This window comes from Panthera leo, chromosome B1, assembly GCF_018350215.1.
Source record: "Panthera leo isolate Ple1 chromosome B1, P.leo_Ple1_pat1.1, whole genome shotgun sequence".
Taxonomy (NCBI): Eukaryota; Metazoa; Chordata; class Mammalia; order Carnivora; family Felidae; genus Panthera; species Panthera leo.
In genome coordinates this window covers 41,327,209-41,338,835 of record NC_056682.1, presented here as the reverse complement: position 1 = coordinate 41,338,835, position 11,627 = coordinate 41,327,209, and the positions used below count along the sequence as shown (strand labels likewise).

At 35.2% G+C, this 11,627-nt stretch overlaps 1 pseudogene; it reads left to right on the top strand.

Moving 5' to 3' along the window:
- Positions 1–11,030: 11,030 nt before the first annotated feature.
- On the top strand, positions 11,031–11,363 carry LOC122217590 (annotated as a pseudogene).
- Positions 11,364–11,627: the final 264 nt, after the last annotated feature.

Below are 11,627 nucleotides of genomic sequence, written 5' to 3'. Positions count from 1 at the left end.
CTTAAAGAAGTTCAATGACTTACCAGAGAACAAAGATAGACAAGTAAACAAAATTGGAAAAACAATACATTAACAAAATGAGAATATCAACAGAGACTTAAAAATACTGAAAAGTACCAAACAGAAATCATAAAGCTGATGAATATAATAACTGAATTTAAAAATTCACTAAGAAGTTGAACATCAGAATTGATCAAGCAGAAGAAAGAATCAGAGAACTTGAAGACAAATCATTTGAGATTATGTATTCAGAAGAAAAAAAGAAAAAAGGATTTTTAAAAAACTGAAAAACAACGCTTAAGAGAATTATGAAATACTATCAATAAAACTGTGATACACGTTATGAGAATCCCAGAAGGAAAAGAGAGAGATAAAGAAAGAAGCATAAGGCTTAAAGGAATAATGGCTGAAAACTTCCTAAATCTTGGGAAGGAGATAGACATCCAGATTCATAAAGCTTAAAAGAACCAAAAAGGGTGAATCCAAAGATTACATTAAAAGACTTTAACATCAAATTGTTAAAAGTCAAGGACACAGAGAAGATTTTGAAACCAGTAAGAGAAATGCAACTCCTCATATACAAGGGAGCCCCCAGAAGATAATCAGTAAATTATTCAGGAGAAAAATTCAGGCAAGAAAAGAATGGGCTGGTATATTAAAAGTACTGAAAGATAAAAACTGATAACCAAGAAAACTGTATCTAACAAAACCATCCTTTAGAAATGAAGAAGAAATAAACACTTTCCCAGACCAATAAAATCTGAGGGGGTTCATTACTACTCTGCTTTATGAGAAATGCTAAATGGAGTTAATGAAGTTGTTCAAGTTGAAACTATATATATATATATACATATATATATATATATAACACATAAACATAATGAAGTTGTTTAAGTTGAAACTATATATATATATATATATATATATATATATATTACACATAAACATTGAAGGCATGCAAAAGTATAAAATTCATTAACAAAAGTAAATATGCAGACAAATACAGAATAATGTAATACTGTAGTGGGGTTGTGTAAATCACTTTTAACTCTTGCACAAAAGTTAAAAGAAAATAGTACTAAAATAACTATAAATACAGAATGTATTAACAAATACACAATACCAAATATGTAAATTGTAATACCCATAAAACATAAATTGGAGGAGAGAGGTAAAAGTGTAGAGTTTCTGTATGCAATTGAAGTTAAGTTGTTATTAGCTCAAATAGACAGTTTTAACTATAAAATATTTTATGTAAGCCTTGTGATAACCACAAAGAAAATATCTATAGTAGATACATAAAAGAAAAAAAGAAAGGAATCAAAGCATATCACTATAGTCACCATAACAAAGGAAAATGGTAAAGTAGGAAAAAAGGGACAAAAGAACCCAAATCAAAGAGAATAAAAATTAACAAAATGGTAATAGTAAGTTCTTACCTATCAATAATTGCTTTAAAAATAAATAGATCGGGGCGCCTGGGTGGCTCAGCAGGTTAAACATCTGACTTCAGCTCAGGTCATGATTTCACGGTTCATGAATTCAAACCCCATGCTGGACTCTCTGCTGTCAGTGCAAAGCTCACTTCAAATCATCTTTTTCTCCCTCTCTCTCTGCCTCTCTTTCTCTCTCTCTCTTTTTCTCTCTCTCTCTCAACAATAAATAAACATTTAATAAAATAAAAATATATAGATTAAACTCTCCAATCAAAAGAAATAGAGTGGCTAAATAGATAAAATAAAAACAAGATCCAACTATATGCTGCCTACAAGAGATTCACTTCAGAATTAAAGACATATGTAGACTGAATGTGAATATTCCATGCAAAAGATAATCCATGCAAATGGTAACCAAAAGAGAGTACAGATGGCTGTACTTATATCAGAAAAAAAAATAAAATTTAAATCAAAAACTGTTACAAGAGACAAAAAAGGTTGATATATAATTAAAAAGCTAATTCATAACAAAAATATAACAATTATAAACATATATGCACTCAACACTAGAGCCCCTCAACATATAAAGCACATATTGACAGATCTGAAGAGAGAAATAGATAGCAACACAATAATAGTAGAAGACTTCAACTACATTTTCAACAATGGATAGACCATCCAGACAGAATGTCAATAAGGAAACAAAGGACTCAAACAACACTACAGACTGAATGCTCCTAACAGACCCATACAGAACATTCCACCCCCTCCAAAAAAACAAATAAAACAAAAAAACACAAAAAACCAGAATACACATTTTTCTCAAATAAACATGAAACATTCTTCATGAGATATCATGTTAGGACACACAAAAAGTCTCAACAAATTTAAGAATTTTGAAATCACACCCAGTATCTTTTCTGAATACAGTGGAAGGAAGTCAATAACAGAAAGAAAACTGGAAAATTCACAAAAGTGTGGAAATTAAATAATAATACAATCCTGAACAATCATTAGGTCAAAGGAGGAGTTAAAAGGGAAATTAGGAAATACCTTGAAACAAACAAAATGAAAATACAATATACCAAAACCTATAGAATGCAACAAAAGCAGTACTAAAAGAGAATTTTATTGCAATAAATGCTTACATTAAAAAAAGAAAGATTACATTAAGAAAGATTTTAAATAAATAGCCTAAACTTATCCTCAAGAAACTAGAAAAAAAGGGGACACACTAAGCCCAAAGTCAGCAGAAGGAAGGGAATAAAGATACAAGCAAAAAAAGACTAGAAAAACAATTAAAAAAAAATCAATGAAATTGACAGATGGTCTTTTAGAAAGATAAACAAAATTCACAGTTAGGTAGACTAAGAAAAAGGAGTAAAGACTCAAAATCAGAAATGAAAGAGGAAATATTAAAACTGATGCCACAGGAATAAAAGAATCATAAGACATTACTATGAACAACAAATTGGGTAACCTAGAAGAAATGGATAAATTCCTAGAACCACATGATTTACAAGAACTGAATCATGAAGAAATAGAAAATCTGAATAGACCGATAACCAGTAAGGAGATTGAATTAGTAATGCAAAATTTCCCAACAAAGAAAACCTCAGGACCAGATGGCTTCACTGGTAAATTCTATCAAACATTTAAAGAAGAATTAATGCCAATATTTCTTAAACTGTTCCAAATGTTGAAGAAAAAACACTTCCAAATTAATTTTTGAAGGCTTTAGTACCTTGTTACCAAAGCCAAAGACACATCTCTCTCTCTCACACACACACACACACACGCACATGCATACACACACACATACACACCTATAGTCCAATATCTCTAATAAACATAGATATAAAAACCCCTCAACAAAATACTAGCAAACTAAACTTAACCACACATTAAAAGGATCATATCCCATGACCAAGTTGACTTTATCTCTGAAAAGCAAAAATGGTTGAACACATAAAAATCAATTAAGGGAGAGGAGGAGTTAAGATGACAGAGTAGTAAAGGGACCCTGGGTTTGTCTTGACCCTCAAACACAGCTAGATCAACAAGAAACCATTTTGAATATCTAGGAAATCAATCTGAGGATTAACAGAACAATCTGCATAATTTGAGGGAGAGAACACAGCAGGTATGTGGTGTGGAGCAGAGGTGAATTGGGGGAGATGAACAGAGGGGAGGGAGCCATTTTCATGGAGAGAAGAAAGACAGAAGGGGAAAGAGAGAAGTTCCCCAAAACCATTAACAGGGGGAAAAGGAGAGGGTTTCAATACTGCCAGTTTTTATAAACAGTGGGGCACAGAGTCTGAAGTTTCAGAGGTCAGGCCCTGGTGGTGCTCCTGTAAGGAATAAAGATGGAGCTCCGGTAGGGGGCAACACAGTGTGAGGATCCCCTAGGTTGCACAGGGAGAAGTGGTTCCCCTACTTAGAGTGCATTTGGTAGAGGTGATATGGCTTCTCCGCAGGCAAAAGACACAGAGGGCACCATCAAGCAACCACGTTCACCCATATAGGAACAAAAGACACTGGTTGAGGGCAGCAAACCCTGACACTGGCTGTGTGTTGTGATTTACCATAAATTCTGAGCTGTTGCCTCTGCATGGTTGCACAACCATTTCCTGGGACAAGCCAGCCCTGGTCACAGTGTGGCAAGACCCTCTCCCAGAAGATCACGGAGGGTCCAAACTGTGAGGGTCTGAACTGTGGAGTTTAGAAACACAGCCACATCTGAGATAAAACTCTGGAGAAAGGTGCCACCTAGTAGGGAGACAGCTCAGACACAGACATGGGAAATGCAGAGAGCTGTTGGAAGCAGGGAACACAAGAGGGGTGACTGATTGCTCATTTGTGAGGGCACAAATTTCCCACTCTGGAGTAGTGAGTGGGGCGAAGTCATTTTCACCATTAGCCCACCAACACTGATGGACCCCAGTGAGCCACCAACTGGAGAATGAAGCCGTTACACCAAGCCCTGCCCCACTGTGCCCTCCGGGTACATCTCCACTAGAGTGAGTAAGCCTGAGAATCAGAGCCACAGGCTCCTCCCCCAGAAGACCAGAACAAATCCCTTCCATGAGCTTAGTGTCTGCTACAAAGTTTCACCTCTAGGGAAAACTGGATCTAGCTTCATTTGGGTTTTTTGTTTGCTTGTTCATTTGTTTTTATTTTTGTTGCTTCTAGTTTTGTTTTTGTTGTTGTTGTTTTTCTTTTCTTTTGTTTCTTGATACAGAGGGAGCAATATTTCCCATTTTAAATTTTTTTTTTATTTTTTAATTTTTATTTTTTTTCTCTCTTCTTTTCTCTTTTCTCTTCTTTATATCTAGCTTCTCTTAACAAGCAGACTAAAATACACCTAGGATCTAGCTTCCTTTATTTGATTTTTTAAATTTTTTTAATTTTTATTTCATTCTATTATTCTTATTGTTTTTTTCTTCCTCCAAAATGACAAGGCAGAAGAATTCACCTCAAAAGAAAGAACAGGAAAAAATGATGGCCAGGGATTTTAGTCAACACAGATATAAGTAAGATGTCTGAACTAGAATTTAAAACAATGATTATAAGGCTACTGGCTGAGCTTGAAAAAAACACCACAGGATCCATTTCTGCAGAGAGACAAGAACCAAAAATCTAATCAGGTGAAAATTAAAAATGCTGTAGCCAAGATGCAAACTCAAATGGAGGCCATAAAAATGAGGACAGATGAGGCAGAGGAATGAATTAGCGATACAGAAGATAAATTATGGAAAATAATAAAGCTGAAAAGAAGAGGGAAACAAAGGTCAGGTATCACAAAGGCAGATTTAAGGAACTCAGCAATTTATTAAAATATAATAACATTTGTATCATAGGAGTCTCATAAGATGAAGAGAGAGAAGAGGGGGCAGAAGGCTTATGTGAGCAAATTGTAGCTGAATTTCCCTAATCTGGGTAAGGACACAGATATCAAAATCCAAGAAGCACAGAGAATATTGTGAAATTCAGCAAAAGCCAGCCATCACCAAGACATATCATAGTCAAATTCACAAAATACACAGACAAGGAAAGAATTATGAAAGCAGCAGGGGGGTTGGGGGAATGTCCTTAACCTACAAGGGAAGACAGATCAGGTTTGTAGCAGATCTGTCTGCAGAAACTTGGCAAGCCAGAAAGGAGTGGCAAGATATATTCAACGTGCTGAATGGAAAAATATGCAGCCAAGAATACTCTATCTAGAAGGCTGTCATTCAAAATAGAAACAGAGATAGTTTCCCAGACAAACAAAAATTAAAGGAGTTTGTGACCAATAAGCCAACCTGCAAGACGTTTTAAGGGGAATTCTCTGAGTGAAGGAAAAAAAAAAAAAAAAAGACCAAAAGCAACAAAGACTAGAAAGGACCAAAGAGCATGAACAGAAACACTAACTCTACAGGCAAGACAATGGCACTAAATTCATATCTTTCAATAATCACTCTGAATGTAAATGGACTAAATGCTTCAATCAAAAGATAAAAAAAAACAAGGCCCATCTATATGCTGCCAATAAGAGACTGATTTTAGACCTAAATACACCTGCAGATTAAAGTGAGGGAATGGAGCAGGTGGCCAGTGAGCTCAGTTGGTTAGAGCATGGTGCTAATAAAGTGAGGGAATGGGAAACCATCTATCATGCTAATGGAGGTCAAAAGAAAGCAGAAGTAGCCCTACTTATATCAGACAAACTAGATTTTAAAACACAGACTATAACAAGAGATGAAGAAGAGCATGATATCATTATAAGGGGTTTAGCTATCAAAAAGAGCTAACAATTGTAAATATTTATGCCCCCAAGTTGAAATAACCCAAATATATAAATCAATTAATCACAAACATAAAGAAACTCATTGATAATACAATAATAGTAGAAGACTTTAACACCCACTTACAGCAATGGACAGATCACCTAAACAGAATATCATCAAGGAAAAAATGGATTTGGATTGGATGACACAGTGGACCAGATGGACTTAACAGATATATTCAGAACATTTCATCCTAAAGCAGCAGAATACACATTCTTTTTTGAGTGCATATGAAACATTCTCCAGAATAGATCACAAAGTGTGTCACAAATCAACCCTACACAAGTATAAAAAAGTCAAGATTGTACCATGCATATTTTCAATTCACAACACTGAAACTTGAAGTCAACCACAAGAAAAAATTTAGAAAGACCTCAAATACATGGAAGTTAAAGAATATCCTAGTAAAGTATGAATGAGTTAACCAGAAATTAAAGAAGAAATAAAAAATACATGGAAGCAAATGAAAATAAAAACACAACAGTCCAAACCCTTTGGGATGCAGAAAAGGCAGTCCTAAGAGGAAAGTATATAGCAATTAAGGCCTATCTTAAGAAGCAAGAAAGGTCCCAAAGACACAACCTACCCTTACACCTAAAGTAGCTAGAAAATGAACAGCAAATAAAGCCTAGAGCCAGAAGAAGGGAAATAATAAAGATTAGAGCAGAAATAAATGATATAGAAACAAAACAACAACAACAACAACAAAACAGTAAAACAGATCAATGAAACTAAGAGCTGGTTCTTTGAAAGAATTAACAAAATTGATAAGCCCCTAGCCAGACTTATCAAAAATAAAAAAGAAATGACCCAAAAGACAAAATCATGAATGAAAGAAGAGAGATCACAACCAACACCATCAAAATACAATTATAAGAAAATACTATGAAAAATTATATACCGACAAACAAGGCAATCTGGAAGAAATGGACAAATTCCTCACGAACTACCAAAACTGAAACAGAAAGAAATAGAAAATTTGAACAGGTCAAAACCAGCAAAGAAATTGAATCAGTAATCAAAAATCTCCCAACAAACAGGAGTCCTGGGCCAGATGGCTTCCCAGGGGACTTCTACCAGACATTTAAAGAAGTAATACCTATTCTTCTCAAACTGTTCCAAAAAATACAAATGGAAGGAAAACTTCCAAACTCATTCTATGAAGCCAGCATTACCTTGATTTCAAAACCAGACAAAGATCCCACTAAAAAGGAGAACTATAGATCAATTTTCCTGATGAATATGGAAGCAAAAATTCTCAACAAGATATTACCAAATCTAATTCAACAGTATATAAAAAGAATTATTCACCATGATCAAGTGGGATTTATTCCTGGGTTGCAAGGCTGGTTCAATATTCACAAATCAATCAATGTGATACACCACATTAATAAAAAAAGAAAAGAAAAAAAAAGGATGAGAACCATATGATCCTGTCAATAGATGCAGAAAAAGCATTTGACAAAATACAGCATCTAATCTTGATAAAAAACACTCAACAGAGTAAGGATAGATGAAACATACCTGAACATAATAAATACCATATGTGAAAGACCCACATCTAATATATCCTCAATGAGGAAAAACTGAGAGCCTCTCTCCTACAGTCAGGAACAAGACAAGAATGTCCATTCTCACCATTACTATTTAACATAATATTGGAAGTATTAGCCTCAGCAATCAGACAACAAAAGGAAATAAAAAATATCCAAATCAGCAAGGAAGAAGTCAAACTTTCACAATATGCAGACAACATGATACTCTAGGTAGAGAACCTGAAAGACTCCACCAAAAAAATTGCTAGAACTAATACATGAATTCAGCAAAGTCACAGGATATAAAATGAACATACAGAAATCTGTTGCATTTTTATACACCAATAATGAAGCAGCAGAAAAAGAAATCAAGGAATCTATCCCATTTGCAATTGCACCAAAAACAATAAGATACCTAGGGATAAACCTAACTAAAGAGGTAGGGGTGCCTGGGTGGCATAGTTGGTTAAGAGGCTGACTCTTGATCTCGGTTCAGGTCATGATCTCACAGTTTGTGAGTTTAAGCCTGTGTTGAGCTCTGCACTGACAGTGTAGAGCCTGTTTAGAATTCTCTCTCCCTGTCTTTCTGCCCCTACCCCACTCATGCTCTCTTTCTCTCTCTTTCAAAGTAAATAAATAAACTTTAAAAAAAAATTTTTAAGCTAAAGAGGTAAAAGGTCTATACTCTGAAAACTATAGAAGCTTATGAAAGAAATTGAAGAGGACACAAAGAAACGGAAAAGCATCCCATGCTCATTGATTTGAAGAACAAACACTGTTAAAATGTCCATACACCCAAAGCAATCTATACATTTAATGCAATCCTTATGAAAATACGACTAGCATTTTTTGCAGAGCTAGAACAAATAATGCTAAGATTTGTATGGAACCACAAAATACCCCAAATAGCCAAAGCAACCATGAAAAAGAAAAACAAATTAGAGGCATCACGATTCTGGATTCCAAGCTATATTACAAAGCTGTAGTCATCAAGACAGTATGGTACTGGCACAAAAACAGACACATAGATTAATGGAACAGAATAGAAAAGCCAGAAATGGACCCACAACTATATGGTCAACTCATCTTTGACAAAACAGGAAAGAATATCCCATGGAAAAAAGATGGTTTTTTTCAACAAATGGTTTTGGGAAAAGGGGATGGGGACACACAAAAGAATGAAACTGGACAACTTTCTTACACCAACACAAAAGCACATTCAAAATGAATGAGAGACCTAAAATATGAGCCAGGAAACCATCAAAATCCTAAGGAGAACACAGGCATCAACCTCTTTGACCCTGGCTGGAGCAACTTCCTACTAGACATGTTGCTGAAGGCATGGAAAACAAAAGCAGTGATGAACGACTGGGATTTCATCAAGATAAAAAGCTGCTGCACAACAAAGGAAACAATCAACAAAACTAAAAGGCAGCCTACATAATAGGAAAAGATATTTGCAAATGACATATGAGATAAAGGGTTATTATCCAAAATCTATAAAGAACTTATCAAACCCAACATTCAAAAAACAAAAAACCCATGAAGACATGGGCAAAAGCCATGAATCAACACTTTTCCAAAGAAGACATCCAGATGGCTAACAGACACATTTTCATTCATCATCATGGAAATACAAGTCAAAACCACAATGAGATACCACCTCACACCTGTCAGGATGGCTAAAATTAACAACAGGTTTTGACAAGGATGAAGAGAAAGGGAATCCTCTTGCAGTGTTGGTGGGAATGCAAACTGGTGCAGCCACTCTGGAAAACAGTATGGAAGTTCCTCAAGAAACTAAAAATAGAACTACCCTGTGATCCAGCAATTGCACTATTAGGTATTTACCCAAAGGATACAAAAATACAGATTTGAAGGGGTACATGCACCCCAATGTTTATAGCAGCATTATCAAAAATAGCCAAACTATGGAGAGAGCCCAAATGTTCACTGACTGATGAATGGATAAAGAAGATGTGGTATATGTATATATAATGGAATATTACCCAGTCATCAAAAAGAACAAAATCTTGCCATTTGCAATAATGTGGATGGAGCTAGAATGTATTATGCTAAGCAAAATAAGTAATCAGAGAAAGACAAATACCATGATTTCACTAGTATGTGTAATTTAAGAAACAAAACAGATGAACATGTGGGGAGGGTAAGAGGGAGAGAAGAGAGGGAAACAATCATAAGAGACTCTTAATGATAGAGAACAAACTATGGGTTGAGGGAGGGAGGGGGGATGGTCTAGATGGGTGATGGGTACTAAGGAGGGTCCTTGTAATGAGCACTGGGTGTTGAATGTAAGTAATGAATCACTGAATTCTACTCCTGAAACCAATATTGCACTGTATGTTAACTAACTAAAATTTAAATTAAAAACTCAGTGTGATACATCACATTAATGTGAATGAAGGAAAAAGTTTTCACCTCAATAGATGTTGAAAAAGTATTTGACAACACCTATTCATGAAAAACTCTCAACTAGGTATGGAAGGAATGTATCTCAATATAATAAAGGCCATATATAAAAATCCCACAGCTTACATCATACTCAAAGGTGAAAAACTGAAAGATTTTCCTTTAAAGACCAAGAACAAAGGGTGCCTGGGTGGCTTAGTCAGTTAAGCATCTGACTTTGGCTTAGGTCATGATCTTGCAGTCTCTGAGTTTGAGCACCATGTCAGGCTTTATGCTGACAGCTCAGAGCCCGGAGCCTGCTTCGGATTCTGTGTCTGCTTCTCTCTCTGCCCCTCCCCTGCTCATTCCCTCTTTCTGTCTCTCTCTCTCTCTCTCTCTCTCTCTCTCTCTCTCTCTTCTCAAAACATAAATAAACATTAAAAAGAATTTTTTTAATAAAAATAAAGACCAAAAACAAGATAAGAATGCCCACTCCTGACTCTTGCCACTTCTATTCAATGTAATACTGGAAGTCCTAGCTACAGCAATTAGGCAAGAAAAAGAAATAAAAGGCATCTAAATTGAAAAGGAAGTAACAAAATTATATTTCCAGATGACATGATCTCACATGTAAAAAATCCTAAAGACTTCACACACACACACACACACACACACACACACACACATATTAGAAGTAATTAACAAATTCAGTACAGTTGTGGAATACAAAATCAACATTCAAAAATCAGTTTCTATCACTCTTTCCACCATCTTGGAACCTGTGGAAGCCTGCTGGGAACAGGACTCCTATGATGACAAATATGTCTAGAAGGCTGTGGTCCAAAGCCATTTTTGCTGGCTATATGCAGTGTCTGTGGAACCAGAGGGAGCACACAGCTCTTCTTAAAATTGACAGTGTTTATGCTTGAGATGAAACTGAATTCTATCTAGGCAAGAGATGTGCTTATGTGTACAAAGCAAAGAAAAACATGGTGACTACTGGTGGCAAGCTGAACAAAACCAGAGTCATCTGGGGAAAAGTAACTCATGCTCATGGAAACAGTGGCATAGTTTGTGCCAAATTACAAATAAACTTTCCTACTAAAGCCATTGGCCACAGAACCTGTGTGATGCTGTTCCCCTCAAGTATTTAAATTAGCTGAAAAGGAAATAAACAAATAAATAAATAAACAAGGGTGTAGATTTATTTTCTTGTATTTTTGTTTTAAAAAATCCGTTTCTATCACTTTTTTTCAGTATAGAAAAATCATTTCTATACACTAATGTGAACCATCCAAAAGGGAAATCAAAGAAATAATCCCTCTACTATAGCATAAAAAATATTTAGGAATAAATTTAACCAAGTGAAAGACGTGTACACTGAAAACTATAATATATCAATGGAAGAAATTTAAAGA